Consider the following 17,191-nt stretch of genomic DNA (forward strand, 5'->3'; position numbering starts at 1 on the left):
AAAGAGTAATCAAGTTAACCAAGATTCAAGCGGAAATCGAAAGAATGTTATCCAGGAAGAAAGACCAGACATGGAAAACAGACAAACACGACAAAGAACATAAAAAAAATCAAATAATACATACAAAGTAACAAAAATAAATGAGCAACTCGGACTCCACTAAAAACTGGGAGCATGGACCAGATAGGTAAGCTTCCTCTGCTTTTCTAGAAATACCTGCCGTGTTGCTCATAAAAAGTCAAGTCCGGCATAGACGAAAGAGGAAAGGAAAACTATGACACGTTGAACAAATCAGTTTTAATGGTGCAGATGGATACAATAGCAGTGTAATGATTTTTCCACTTTTTTGTGTAAAATTAACTACAGTCTTTCTGTGTGGGTTGGGGCAACATAACGTGTATGTCTTTAAGTTTATACCATAATCAAAATTAAACCATTAGATAAGTAACGCATAACGTACGTAGACTTTGACATTTTTGTCCAGCATATAAACTGGAAACATAACAAACATTCAAATTATGAACGTAGGTGGGGAATATGCAACACAATGTTTAGAAAAGAAAAGAAAAAGGATAAGTGTTTTAAACTTTTTCGAATTCTGCACCTCAGAAACTCGAATGGAGAGGACTTATCGTGACAGATTTTACGTCGTACCATTATACAAAGCTCCTAACATCATAGTGTTGGTGAAACTGTTTGGACTGTCTGATGAAAGAAATTGGTCTTGACATTTTACTTTGCAACCTAACATAAGCACTTAGTACTATAACAAAAAAGACATATTAAAACATCACGTGCCTGTGCTTTATATTAATATTCTTCTATATTATGGATGTCGAAAACTTCACACGTGTCATTATACATACAGGTATATTGTTGGGTCTCCCAAATGCACAAGATGGACTTAAAGAGTAACAGTAATAAAGCAAACCCTTCAAGTTACGTGAATAAGATGTGGATTATCAAGAATGCAAGAGACATACAAGAGTGTCTCTCTTCCAATAGTCTAACCTTTTGTAAATGTAAATTAACTTTTGAGTTTTTTTCTACCTTGTCCGCCACACTGCCACTTGACAGGCGACAGTCAGTTCTACGTGATCTTATTCACCAATCTTTTATACAAAGACTCAGTTCACTTGAATTTCTAGTGAAATCCGTCACAAGTTTTATATTCGTAAAATTTACGTGCAATTCATGTAAAATAATTGTGCATGTGTACATGTAACTCCCTCTAAATGCAATCGTTTTGTTACTCACCGAAAATCAAATGGTTGGTATTTATAGATTCACCCTTAAAACTACGTGGTTTGCGTTAACTATTGAACAACTAAACGGTTAGTAAAATTGTTTTAAAACAAAAAATAGTTGATTTCACACTCCCTAAAATCCAAATGACTATTAATATGAGTTAGGCATAGCTTCTTACCTAACATTGTTTACGTTTTTTGCGTCTCTGAAAAAAAGGGTGATAGATAAAAGGTACAAGATAGGAAAACGGTTGTCTGTTTTCTTAAATAATTAAGCGTACTGGATCAAGATACTGTAAATGATAATTCTTTTTTTATGAACTATATGTTTTAATTTTAAATTACCTTCACATTGAATTCAGTTCCCTGGCCCATTTCTGTGGACCTGTCTAGTACCTATTACGGTTTGACTGAACGTCTATCGTTAGCCTCGCACTCGATGCTTGGTATTACCCATCCTAAAAAACCAAATGGTTGGTCTTATTCACCATATAGACCAAATGGTTGCTTTATCCATCACATAAAAGAAATAGGTGATATTACTTCGCCTAAAAAGCCAAACAGTACGTGTTACTCACCACAAAAAGAAAGGGTTGGTCTTACGCACCATGAGAACTAAATGGTTGTTGTAAGTCAACCTACACAAATGGTTGGTATTGCACACCCTGAAAACCAAATATTTGGTGTTACTCATCATAGAAATGAAATATGGTAAGTATTACACCCCCTGAAAACCAAACAGTTCGCATTACTCAATATCAAAGAAATGGCTTGTTTTACGCAGCATGAAAAATGGATTGTTATCGCTCACCCTACAAGTGTTTGAATTTACTCACCTCTAAAATATCAAGTAGCTAAATTGCTACTCGGTACTCGGACCTATCGAACGATGCTCGAATACCCAAGTACAGTTGACATCCTTAATTATCATATGATTTGTGGGGTGAAAATAAATAGTCAGTCGAATAGAACCCTGCTTCATAATAATCCGACATGCTGACTCGGATTACGTACATGCACGCGCTAGTTAAACAAAGCAACATCCTGGAAGTAGAACTTTTTCTCATACTTTGGCACTCTTCATCCAGAGATTTTGTACCTAGAGCCGTCACTGTAAATGTTGAACAAACACAAGTTCTTTGAATGATCCCAACAAAGCGTAAACCAGGAAGTGTATCGACCCATAAAAATGTGAAACAACAAGATGCGGGAGGGTGGGGTGAACTAGTTCGGTAGACCTAAAATCCCTCCCCTTCCTTTTGCGCATATCAAGGTTAGAAACATTAAAACCCTCCCCTACCTTTAGCACATGTCGAGGTCATATGCACAAAAACATACGAATGAATTGAAAAGAGTTTAGGGTACAATGTAAAAAAGGAATCAAGAGAATCAAGGTTATAGCGGTAATCAAAAGAATACAATCCAGGGACAAAGACCACATATGGAAAACAGACATACATGTACACTACAAAGAACATAAATTAACTAAAATAATAAATTTGAAATAACAAAACCAAATGAGCAACTAGGACTCCACTAAAATCTGAAGACAGGTAAATAACAAATTAAAGCTCAAGCCAGCATCACACTAACACAAATAAAATCAATTAACAATAACTACCAAGCCACCATCACGCTTATTCTGACCAAATCAATTAACAATGACTACTAGCAGTTAATACCAAGCCAGCACCACACTTATAATGGCCAAATCAATTAACAATAACTACAAGCAGTTAATACCAAGCCTGCAACACACGTATACTGATCAAATCAATTAACAATAACTAATAGCGGATATTACCTAGCCAGAATCACACACTAATTGGGGTAAGAAATTTTTCCAGAGTAGATAAGATTTATAACTACTTTTATTGAGATATGCACTAAATCTTTAATTATAAACCAACCATTTTGTCAAGGAGGGTTTGGGACTTCCCGTTTTTCATAATATTTTAGCAAAATTATTTTTATGCAGCCATCGACGGACAAAGGTTATGATTTAATATTATCTCCTGTATGGACTATACAATGATTTTTCAAATAAAATTCTTACTAAAGTTGCTGAATAATATATGATTTAAATCCCACTTTCCAAAGGAAATTTTTTGTGCTTAAATATAGCTAATAGTTGCACTATCAGTGTTGGAAAAGTTGGCTTTAAAGCCTTCTGAATGTATTATCGTAGGAAGGTGTTCACAAATCACTTATCTGTTTTTGCAAGATTCATTAAAAGAGTTTTACATAGTATAAGATTAGAAGTTAATAAATAACATTCAAAACAACAAACTAACAAGGAACAAAGGTAACTCGTGAAATAAGAGTAATCAAGGGAACCAAGGTTATAGCGGTAATCAAAAGAATGTAATCCAGGGACAAAGACCAGACATGGAATACAGACATACACAACAAAGAACATAAAGTAACTAAAAAAATCATACATACAAAGTAACAAAAGCAAATGAGCAACTCGGACTCCACTAAAAAAGCATGGACCAGGTGAACCGGTAGGGTAAGGAATATATTTGCTTAATAAAACATATATTATTAATGCTTGTTTTACAGATAACAAGTCAATAGGGTATATAAGTCTCGTCATTTGACTCCGTTGCTTCACAAATATAGGTCATAGTCTACCATTCAAATGCATGAAGATTCATCATTAACACAACATTGAGTCAAAAGGAACATATCATTTTGTGTAAAAATACTAATAAAAAATGACAAGTATATAGTTCTAAAGGCAAAAATTTTAAGGAAAGCATAAAAACGATTTTGTATTGTGATCCAGTGTTTCGATTTTCTGGAAGTAAACAATAAAATGCACATCGGTCTTCGGATTCCACTACGTTCTACATCGGAAAGTCCGGGAAGGAATCTGAAACTAGAACGAGACTTACAAACACTATATACGTACATATCTTTTCTCTTCTACGAAGTCAAAATACTCCTGGAAATACTGCATAGCGAAAAGTCTAATCTCCAATCCATTTGTTTGTTATAGTCATGTACAATAATAAAACCAATAATAAAGGTGACAGGGGGTTGCTATTTAATAGTTTTGTGTACCTTATATTACATAATATTATGATCAATGAGTACGCTTCTGAAGCATTTAAACAAAGTTTCAAGGTTTCAAATAGACACAGCAGTCGTATGATATCTGCTAGATTAATCTAGGTTTTAGCTCCACAACCTGAAAGTATATACTAGTTAAAAGCAAGTTATATTTCTTCTTTTTAATCTGTCCCATTTCAAAACCTTAATACATCGGCGTTGAACATGCATAATAAAAATTAAGGAGTATCTCAAGCACAGCATTTCAAACAGTTACAATTTGAATTATCAATGTTTTTTTTTTCCATTCAACTAAATATGTTTTCGTAACTTCTTTATACGTTGAGACATTGCCCGAAAAGATGTGTTCTTGTTGGGGTAGTCTAGTTTCGGTTACAAAATCCTACAATTATGAATATTGTACAATTATTATACTCTACTGGTATTTGTCTTATAAATAATTAGGCTAAGCATCATGATTAAACTGTAAATTAAAACAAAATGTAAATAAAATCAATTTCAGCTACCAATATAGACATCCTTTCATTAAAGTTAAGGTTCAAAAGTTTAATATACTTTACTTTACTTTACTACTGTACTTTATTTAAAAGATAAAGTAAATCATGATAAAGTTACATCCGTATTTTTTATGAACAAAAATAGGGGGAGTTTTCAATAGGATCCTTTTCATTTCATTAGGGTTTGAAATATGGGTATTAAACATTCGTTAATTTTTTTAAAAACTTTTTATACTTTTATTTTTGCATTGAAAATCTTCTTAAATCTGTTGTGTAACAGAGTTTGAATGTAGTGCCAGTGAAGTTCTAAAGAAACATCAATGGCTCAAAATCTTTTTATCGGAAGTGGCGTATTATTTTAGTTAAAAATTGATTGTTTATTGTTTTGTACAACGTATGTACAACGTGTGTCAGAGTATACGACTTGCATATCCCCGTTAGTAACGAGTACAAATTGCCTCATTCCTTACAGGAAAAGCCTTAATTCATATTACATTCCTTGAACATTTTAAAGCAAAACAATTGTCTAAGTTGAAGTATTACGTTTCGTTTTGTTTTGTTTTAATTTCTGTTTTTGTTTTTCCTCTGATTTTCGTATCGTTATTTTTCTGGGTAAATTCCCTCTCAACTGTTTCAGGTTTAGCTGGGGCTAGTTCTGTATCAGCAACGGAAGACATGAATTGTATATTCTGTATCAAGGTAGCTATAGATTGTTCAGCAAATAAAACAACAGATGCTTCCATCTCATCTATTTGTTTCTTCTGTTCTGTATCCACTAAAAGAGAATGACTAAAGATCGCTTTAGCGATTGTTTTTTAAGTATTAAAATATTTATATCCTAGTGTTCAATAAAAAATAATACGAATTTTATCATCAAAAAAACAGAAAAATACATAAATTAAGATATTAAAATAAACGTGTAAAAATTAAAATAAATGTCCAATTAAACCAAACATTTATGTAAGTAGGTATAAAATATAATGCAACGGGGGTAATATCATTCTAAATTTAGAATTATATTGTTTATCCTAAAAGGAGTAAATAATGTTTAGAAAAAACTTTTTTGGCAACATGTGTGTATGAAAAATGTTTATTAAGGTGATGCTCTGATGTGGATTAGCAGTTCTGAGCTTGACGTGTCATTGCTAGAAGAAGGTAGGTTCAAAGACTCGCAAAGTGAACATGTTTTTTTTTCAATATTCCTAGTTTTTTCTATCTTTTTACAAATTTGTAGAGTGTTTCTTTCGATGATTGATAAGGACTTTTAATAAAACATGCTTTAGATGTAACTCGGTATACAAATTTAGAATCTGAACATGAGTCGTCAGCGTAGATTACTCAATACAATATGAATAACTCTAAAATACTTAAAATGTAAATGCTAAATGCAATGGCTTTTGTAAATAAATAAATGAATGGTTAAGAAAATCAAACAACACTCATCTTGATATAAATAATATTTCATGACAAAAGGCAGCAAAACAATACGGATTACACAAAAACAAAAAGAAAATAAACAAACAAACAAATTACTATCACTTTTAACGGAATTTCACAGAAAAGATGAAGTTAACAGCATTTGTTGTTGTACTGGTACTGCTTTGTGGGAGTTCCACACAACAGAAGCGAAATCAGTTCTTGAATTGTTCCCTGAGTTTACGGATTTACAGGCGACAATGCAGGCGCAATTTCAGACACAAAATGCTGATGTTAAATCGATAGAAAAAGATGTTAACGAGCTTAAAGGTAATTTTATTATTCATTTCATAAGATTTTAGATTCATCGATGAAAGCCACAATAAAAAAAGTTTGTTATTTTCATTTTCATTTTCATTTGTTGTAAATTTTATGCAGGTCCTATTTTCTTTGTAATATATTCTCTTCATATGCATAGTTAATGTAAGTTACCCTGAAAGTTTGTGTTTCTGGTTATTCGTTCGATTATTTTCGTTCTCCTCGATGTCTTTAGTGGGAAGCTATCAAATATTAGTGTATTGTATCTGAAACAAGGTATGCGTTAATCACTGTGAAATTTGATGTCATGTGACTGGGTTTAACCTAACCTCAGTCATTTTGTAGGAAAACCTGGATTCCTTTGTTGGCCTTGATAATGGAACTTTTTTATTTCAAATTTTGTTTTACCTTATTTCATCATCGAGTTTCACATTCCGATAGAATTCCACGCTATCTTCATCTATGGATAATAGTTTTTTTTTTTCAATGTATTCAAATAATAACACCTCGAAGACAGTAAGCACGTGTTTACCTAAGACATTTAGCACATACATACGTTTTTAAAAGTACATAATCATTAAATTTTTGTCCAGATAATTGATTCATTCTTCGCATGTTATATGTCAATTTAATTGTTTGTTTTGTTTTGTTTTATTGTGTTTTGTCTTTTGATTTTTGTTTTCGCAAGAGAGCGCAGATTTATTTGGTTACGATAATGAAAGAAACACGCAAAATTTATTATATAAAACCCTAAAAGAATATATAATAAATGCATATTCATAATTGATGTTTTGTTTTGATTTTTTGTTGTTTTTTTCAGACCTTAAGCATGGCTGTAAGTAGTGCTTAAACTTAATTATTCGTTAGCAGCTTATTACCAATATTTGCTGATTTTGCACTTCCTGTTACGATTTTGGAATTTTTTATGAGCGTCATATAAATTATTAAAGTAGCATTACATTGTGAAGTCAATAATCCTTCAGCATATGTAAGCAACAGGAATATAAATGAGTTCCACCAAAGTAAAAATGTCTATTAAACAATATAATTGTATGTCAAAGTCAAAATTTCTAAACATGAAAATACTGTGTTGTCAAATGCATTCATATGTAGATTGCCTCAACAAAATTTTCATATGTTATACATATAGTTGGTGAGAGTTTTTCATATGTACATGTATGAATTACTTTTTTGACAAAAATCCAAGACGGATAAGGAGTCATGGCCATCGCCACTATAATCACCTAAGATGCATGATGTCTCCATGGATGGTCTTCTTCCTTTCATAAGAAAACCTCCTCGACTTAATCACATTCGAACTAAACTCTATTCTATAACTCTCATTTTACTACACTTCCTTTTCAAAACACGTTTTGACACTCCAGTTTCTGAACCTACCTCTTCATTATACAGACTTGTGGCTATCATTTGGATATTGGTTTCCACAGACTCTTTAAACCAGTTTGTGTAAACGATGAAGATGAAGAAAACGATTATTTCGTCCAATACCGTTTGTCAACAAAGCTATAGATGCAAGTAATTTGGATAAAATCCTCTATCACAAAAACTTCACGAAGAAAATTCTCCCATATTTCAAGACAAATAAATACCGATTATTTTTTTATTCCTTTACTTCCCCTATTGCATCCAACATTTTCAATTATAAAAGGCTATTGCAGGACCTCGAGATCGAGGACTTCAAGATTATACCACCTGACTGTTCTTTCAAAATCCATCCATTTAAAAAGTTTATTCATGAAAGTTTTAAATAGGTTAATGAGTGTCAATGCTACTTTAGTTTTCTAAGACCACGATGTAGCAAAAACATTAATTTCTACTATACATGATAAATAGGTCGTCGTACCAGCACACAAAGCCGAAAACTACTTTTTTTCTGCAAAAGTATTACATCCAATGTTTATTATTTGAGGTAGGCCTAGAAAACAATAGCAACAATAAGACTTATACTGCTACCACACTATTCAAAGAAGAGATAGTCGAAAACCATAATCTGTGTCATCCTTTTTTGATCTCTCTACCAAAGACGATGATTGTAATCAATGTCTATGTCTGGATTCCTAAAGTCCACAAGAATCCATACAAACAATGCTACATAGCGGGATCTGCAAAGTGTGCCACCAAACCTCTTTCAAAACTTTTAACTTCTACACTCACAATTGTCAAAGAGGGTCTCAAGTCCTACCACGACACTTATTACTCACGTAGTAGTATTAATTCAATCTGGATCCTGACAATTCCGGAAGATCCTCCCTTCAAGATTATTATCAAAATACAATAGCATTAAAACCTATGATTTTTTTCAACAGTAAAAACCCCGACTCAATAAAATTATACATCGTTGTTACTGCAAAAGAGTCGGTACACCTTGATACAAATATGTAGTTTATAGTAGAGATTCCTCATACTTTGCATAAAATGATTCCAAATCATCTTCCAAATACACCGAAGAAGATATTTTCAAAAGAACGTACATCGTTTAGCTAGATCCTTTAATCTCAGTTTCCGCTATATTGATAACGTGTTATCTTTAAACAATCCTAGTTTTGGGGATTTGACACATCGCATATACCCCAAAGAACTTAAGAGAAAGGAACTTACATACATAGTTTCGGAGATTTGATACATTGCATCTACCCAAAGAACTTAAGATAAAGGAACTTACATACACTGTGAAGTCAGCCTCAAATCTTGACCTACTCCTAGAGATCAATGGTAAAGGAGAACTATTGACCAAACTATATGACAAACGCGTTTACTTTTCATTCCGTATTGTCAACTTTCCTTTCATCTGTGGCAACATCCCTGTGTATTGAGTTTTCATATCACAACTCATACGTTATGCCAGAGCGTGCCTTAACAACGCGGACTTTTTGTATTGCGCTAGATTTCTTACAATTAGGATTGAAGTCATCACGACAGAAGTTTTGTGGTCGTCATCATGAACTCGTGGATCGTTAGGGTGTATCCATCTGCTTCATGAAAACTGATTTGTTCAACGTGTCATAGTTTTCCTTTCATCTCCTACCCTGGACTTGACGTTTTATGAGCAGCTCGGCTTACCCTACGGGAGCACCTGATCCATGCTTCCAGTTTTAATGGAGTCCGAGTTGCTCGCTCATTCACATTTTTTACTTTGTCACATGTTTGTATGTATTATTTTGGTTATTTTATTTTCTCTGTTGTGTATGTCTGTTTTACATGTCTGGCCTTTGTCCTTGGATTACATTCGTTTGATTTTTTCTAGGATCTTGTTTCCCTTGATCACTCTTTCAAATGTAAAAATATTTGGTTAAACAAATAATGTAAATAATTGATTGATAAAATGCAAATTAATAAAACTGTACTTGATTCAAGGGTACATCATTTTCAACCAAACACCTAAATCGTATGTGCTGCACAAATATATGTAAGAAACTGTTTAAATCAACAGCCTTCCACTGATATTTTTCATCTTAGTGGGGTTGTTTCTTTGACATATAAATCATATCCATTCTCGTTATAGGTAGAAAGTTTTACAATATTCTAGATTTTAATGTTTATGCTTCATGCTCTTTTTATCTATCACCACATTTAAGCCTAAGCGGAAATGCTGTTATAGAACAGTTTCCTAGACACACCTGTATTATCGTATGGGTTCAAGGGACTAGATTTGGATAAAAACGAAAACACCAGACTCTATACCAGCATAACACACCTGACAAAAACTGGTTTTAAAATTCAAATAGGAACTTGGGGCCCATCACGCGTATACAGTGCTGATGTGAGCTGGATAGCCTGTCCTAAGTTTCAATAAATTCAATTGTTATAAAATAAAACATGTTTAATAAATTGTTTTAACTTAATTGAGAAAAGTATTTGTTGGACATACATCAAGGCAGCCGCAGGCTCGGGGGCCAATATCAACCAAGGGCTAATAATACATGTCATATCTTAAATGTTACGTGATGTTCTTTTTATCATATGCTTCACAATAGGACTGCAAAATAAGGCTATTTAATCAAACATTTTGAAAACACCAAAAAACATGATATTTACTTTTCAACAATATAATAATAACGGGATAATAACAGATATTTGATGTTGAAACTTTTAATGTTTATATATATATACGTATATACCATGTATATATAGATATATATGGTCATGAATTCAACTTGACAAGTTAATTTTATGTTTCCGGTCACTTGTGTCCCAGCAAGCATATTTACTGGGGGGATATGTAACATCGATGCAATAGTATCCTGCGAGAATACTTTCACTGGAAAAAATATATCAATTTTAATCTGGGGATATTTAGTAATAGATGAACAGGGCCAATATTTTATCCAGTTCGGGAACTGGAATTTCTTCAATTTGTCGTTGTTCTGAATGTTATTCCAGCCAACGCGATAGCACTTTCATATCTCTCACAGTTTTACGTTTTGTATTAATATTCTTCATAGACTCTATATATTCCATGCTGTCGTCGATCTCTATTTCCATCATACCCAGCTGTTCGTCTGCTTCGTCGCCAGACGCCATATTGTAAACAAATACGATAATTGCGAGCGTTTATGGAAAGGGGTGTAATATCACTGATGGAAAACCATGTAATATTATTCCGAAGCATGTGATAATATTTTGATATCAGCCCGCTTAGACAATCTTGAAAAATATCAAATTTTAGGCCCTAAAACTTGCTTTATTATACAGTAAGAAATGATATTTATTTTCTATAAGTATACGTTAAATTAATATTCTAATAGATCTCTACAAAAGTGTCACATATAAGTATATGTTGCCCGAGTTCCATATGATATTCTTACCGTGATCATATGATCAAGAATTATTTTGAAATATAACGGATATACTGAACCGTAATGGAAGCCATGATTTAACGCACTATAAAACCTGGTTTAATCCATCTTTCATTTTTAAACACTTGTACAAATCAGGACTATATTGGTTGTTCCGCTTTTTACCTGATATTTCTATTTGTTATACGGACTTCCTTTTCAATATTCATTTTGACTATCAGTTCGGTAATTTTGTTATTAGTGACCACTTTCTTATTAAAACCTTCAAGGAATGTTTGGTAGCTCCCTTCCTTCTTGACTTCAATGATTACCTGTCTCCCGTGATGATTGGTCTAAACATTTGTTTCGTCAAACCCCCTCATTGTTCCTTTGAAAGACCACGTGACTAAGTTTCCGTAAGCATGGTCGATCTATAAAAATAATTATTATAAAAAAGAAAATATTTATTAAAATGATGTGTTTATATGAGGCAATAAATGGTGAATTAGTCGGTTTAAAATAATGGTCGCTTCATTTTCTTCCGATATATTTGAAACTTTTGTTCAAGATGTCTGCGACAGTTAGATTAAACATTCATCAATGTTTATATATTTTGACATACCATAACAAATTACACAAGCATTGTCTAAAAGAATGGTAATCTATGTAGCCGATGCTTTTGTTAGTGGCTAAAGAATCCCAGACTGGGACAAACAAGTCCCTACACAATTTTATAGACATTCTATTGGCTAAAGAGGTCAAGTCTAAGACTGACACGTCCCTACACAAACAGTGAAGACAACATCCCGGCTAAAGAATCCCAGACTAGACTAATACTTCCCTGAATACAAATGGTTAAGACAATTTACTGGATAAAGAGGAGAAGACTAGGTTAATACTTCCCTAAATACAAAAGGTTGAGACAATTTACTGGCTATAGAGGACAAGACTAGGCTAATACTTCCCTGAATACAAATGGTTAAGACAATTTACTGGATAAAGAGGAGAAGACTAGGTTAATACTTCCCTAAATACAAAAGGTTGAGACAATTTACTGGCTAAAGAAGACAAGACTAGGAAAGAGTAATTAAGGGAACTGTAGTGCGTGGGTTAGTCGTGAGCGCCTGAGAAAAACAAAACGGATGTTAGATATGAATTGTGGGTAAAACCAAAGACATTGACACAGGACGTACTATGAAAAACAGATAAGTGCTAGCTGTGATATGTTGTTGACGTTTAGAGATTAGGTAATTGTAATCGTTAATCGGCTGTAATTAATTACATTTCTTCAAGTAATCATTGTAATCATTAATCAGCAAAAAATCTGATTACATGTATTTGAATTTAATCAATTGCTTTTCAAAACACCCTGTAATTTTGATTACTTTCTGATTACAATGGAAATATTAAAGCCTCAAATGGTATTGATGGATATTGCATTGTGTCAACAAAAACAAAAGACTAAAATGATTGTCAATCATTTTGTTACTATGTATGTGTGATTTTGGTTGCTTTGTGTTCTTTGTTGTGCGTGTCTGTTTTCCATGTCTGGTCTTTGTCCCTGGATTACATTCTTTTGATTACCGCTATAACCTTGGTTCCCTTGATTACTCTTTCAATGCTTCTAAATTTTGTATTTGTTTTTTTTTTTTTTTTTTTGTTTTGTTTTGTTTTTTTTGTTTTTTTTGTGTGTGTGTGTGAAGATATTACAAAATGTTAATTTATTACCAACAAGTAAAAAAAGTCTAATCATTTTAATGAAAAAATGTGTGTAAGAGCTATCAAAAATTCTCTACAATTGTTTTAATCACTTTGATAAGTACAAAAGTAAAACCTAAGGGTATATCAAATTTATCCTCACATTGCAAGTGCCCTTGGCTGAAAGGGAAAATATCCCTATCAGAATGATGTAGTTCACACAATATATTGTGCTAAGGAGACGAGGTCTAGGATTATATGGCCCTACAAAGTAACAATTATGCTACCGGCTAAGGAAGCCAACACTCGGACTAACATGTCCCGAAACAAATGTTTAAGACAATATATCTGCATGCATATTAAGGATCAAGACTAGGGCTAACACGTCCCTACAAAATGGTAGACTATCTATAGCTACTGGCTAAGGATGCCAAGACTAGGACTAAGATGTCCCTAAACACAAATGTTAAGACTTAACGCGCACTGTTCGTACTTGTTTCAAAATAGCGGCGTAATCGACCATTAAAAATGCAATAAAACTAATTAACCTGTAGTAATCTTTCGAATGATGAATTATTCTTAAGGAATATGGGTGTAGCAATATATTTAACTGGATAAATGTCAAAACAAAGTTCCGTAGTCATATATATATATATACATCCTAAAAATGTTGAAATCTGTAATTGTTCAGCTGTCCCAGGTAACATTTTTAGTCGCACGAATAATTTCAAAATGACATAGAAAATTTGTTTTTTATAATAAAAGGATTTTTTAAATGCAAATATCCACGTTTTTTATATTGTTTTATTTTGACGTCATGGTGACCTCATTCCCCAGCAATTGTTCAGAAATACCAAGGACAAAACTGTCCCACAGAACAAAACAGAACTAGTACACCAATTCAAACAAAGAAAAGGAGTATCATATATGGACAGATGTACATTCTTTTTACATTTAAGTGATATTATTTTACTCAAAATCATAAATTTCAACATATTTTAAAAGAAAAACAGAGTTTTAAGAAATACGGCAACTTTTATTGAGTATTACAAAATGTCACACATGCTCTTTTTCGCATTACGGAAATGTATGCAAAGTTCACGTCTTATTTTTATATTATTGCTACATTCCGTTTTCCAACAACTGTTTTCTGAATGTTATTTTACTCAGCTTTTCATTAAGTACTCGACTTTTAATTTCTTATTATTATTACTCTTACAACAGCATATTTTACAAATCTTACAAATTGTGACAACGACATAAAAATCACGTTTTCATCATGAACTCGTGGATCGTTATGGTGTATCCATCAGCACCATGAAAACTGATTTAATCAATGGTTCATAGTTTTCCTTTCCTCGTTTGTCTACCCCGGACTTGACTTTTTATGAGCAACTCGGCGGGTGTTTCTAGAAAAGCAGAGGACGCTTGCCCTACCGGTGCACCTGGTCCATGCTCCCAGTTTTTAGTGGAGTCCGAGTTGCTCGTTTGCTTTTGTTACTTTGTATGTATGATTTTAGTTACTTAATGTTCTTTATTGTGTATGTCTGTTTTCCATGTCTGGTCTTTGTCCCTGGATTACATTCTTTTGATTACCGCTATAACCTTGGTTCCCTTGATTACTCTTTCAATAACGGTAAAAGCCACGTTCCGTAAGTGTGGTTGGCGATTTTTTCGCATAAGTTTACACTTAACAGCTGCAATTCGCATTATCAAGTTAGAATTTTATTCAAAACAACAATTAAAATGCGATATTGTCGTATTTTTTAAGAAAAAGATCACCCGTGCGGTTTCGACAATGTCATTCTTATAGTAAAAGACACACATCTAGTTTAACCATTAAATTAAATATACATGCATGTTGCTGAAAGTTTTTGATTATAAAAATATTCGCAACTAGGCCTATAAAAACCTTTTTTTTATTTTTAACATCAGTTTTCCTAGTGATAACGTTAATACACGGTTTGGTGAAAAATAAAGACAGGATATGGGGAAATGTTATATTAATTACACAGCACATCAACCATGGCAGGAACATTTTTTTTTGTGTGTGTTTCCTCCCCATGAAAACTTTCAACAGTTGAGAATCAAACAAAAATATTACTGAATGAGGCACCAACACAAATATTTTAAATATGTCTTTAGAAAAAGAAAGGACATGGGAATATGACACAAATACAAAACTCACTTACAATAAAATAACGTTTAATGTTAATTTATTTCAAGAGGATTACTAATAATAGTATTGCTATCTTGTTTATTTCTTTATAAAAGCAATTTTATAATATATAATACATTGTAGACATCAGACTGAGTTCTTCAAAGCTATTCTAGATTGCATGGTGTGGTTGATCATTAGTCACAGAAAATTGATACTTTTTTCGTGGTTATTTATCAGACAACTTTTTATCAAAGAAAAATAGTCGTAACGTTGTCTTACCACTGTCGGTACGAACAGCGCGCGTGACGTCTAAAGACTTTCCATCGGCTAAGGAGACCAAGTCTAGGCATTCCCTTTACAAAAGTGGTAAAAACAATTTACCGGTAAGGAGGCCAGGATTAGGACTAACACATGCCTGTAAAACGGTAGACAAGCTATCGGCTAAGGAGGGAGAAAAACCAGGACTAACACGTCCCTACATACAAATGCTTAAGGTAATCTTCCGACTAACGAGGGAAAGGCTAGAACTAACAAGTCCCAACAAAATGGTAGACAAGCTAGTGGCTTAGGAGCCCAAGACAAGGACATGTCTCCAATAAATGTTTAAGACAATTTATCAGCTTAGGAGACCAAAAGAGCACAAACACGCCCCTAAAAATGGTAGACTAGCTACCATATAAGCAGACCAGGACTAGGACTTAAGATCCCTCTACAAATAGTTTAGACAATCTAACGCCGAAGGAGGCCACTAGGACTAACACGTCCTTACACACAAATTAAAGACAATCTACTGGCTAAGGAGGCCATGTTTAGTACTAACATGCCCCCTGCAAAATGGTACACAATCTATCGGCTTGGAGGACAAGACAAGGACTAACACGTCTCTACTCAAATGTTTATGCAATATATCTGTTAATGAGGACAAGATTAGAACTAACACGTCTCTACACAAATGTTTAAGACAATATATCTGCTAAGGGCACCATGACTAGGACTTACTTAAACTTACATATACACAATCATTAAGGCAACAGTCAGGCTAAGAAGAGAAAATCTTGGACTTACACGTCCCTACAAAAGGTAGACAAGCTACTGGCTAAGAAGGCCAAGATTATGACTTACATTTCCTTACACACAAATGTTGACGACATTCTACCTGCTCAGAAGACCAAGACGGGGACTAACACGTCCCTAAAAATGGTAGATAAGCTACCAGATAAGGAGGCCAGGACTGACATATTCCTACACAAATCTTTTTAAACAATGTTGGCTAAAAAGACCTAGACAAGTACTACACGTTCCTTTACAAATGGTTTAAACAATCTAACGGCAAAGGAGACAAAGACTAGGACTATCACATCCTTTCAAAGTGATAAACAATAAGTGGCTACGGGCAAATGAAGCCAAGACAAGGTATAGCACGTCCCTTTACAAATGGTGTAGTCAATCTAAAGGCTGAGGAGTGGTAAAGACAAGCTACCGGCTAAGGACTAGGACTAACACGTCCCGAGACAAATGTTTAAGACAATATATTTGTAAAGAGGCCAAGACTAGGACTAACACGTCCAATCACAAATGTCTGAGAAAATATATCTGCTAAGAGACTAAGATTAGGGTGAACACGTCCTTACACAAATATTTTAGACAATATACTAGTATCTGCTGAGGAAACCATGACAAGGACAAGCATGTCCATATACAATGTTTAAGCCAATATATTTCCTAAATAGGCCAAGACTATGACTAACACGTCCAATCACAGTGTTTTTAAAGGACAATATATCGGCTAAGGAGGGAAGCCTGGGACTACGATAAAACCTGTCTTGAAGAAATCATCCACATTCAACTGCAAAACAATGACAATTCTTATAAATCTGCTGTTGTTGGCTACCATTCTACATTAGTTTCCACTACGAAACAAAAAGACAAAAATTGCTGCATCGATCAACAATTTTGGCAGAGCACTTTTCAACAAAATAT

This window comes from Perna viridis, chromosome 14 (genome assembly GCF_037379345.1).
Source record: "Perna viridis isolate PV_CMFRI_1.1 ecotype Kerala chromosome 14, ASM3737934v1, whole genome shotgun sequence".
NCBI classification, from domain to species: domain Eukaryota; kingdom Metazoa; phylum Mollusca; class Bivalvia; order Mytilida; family Mytilidae; genus Perna; species Perna viridis.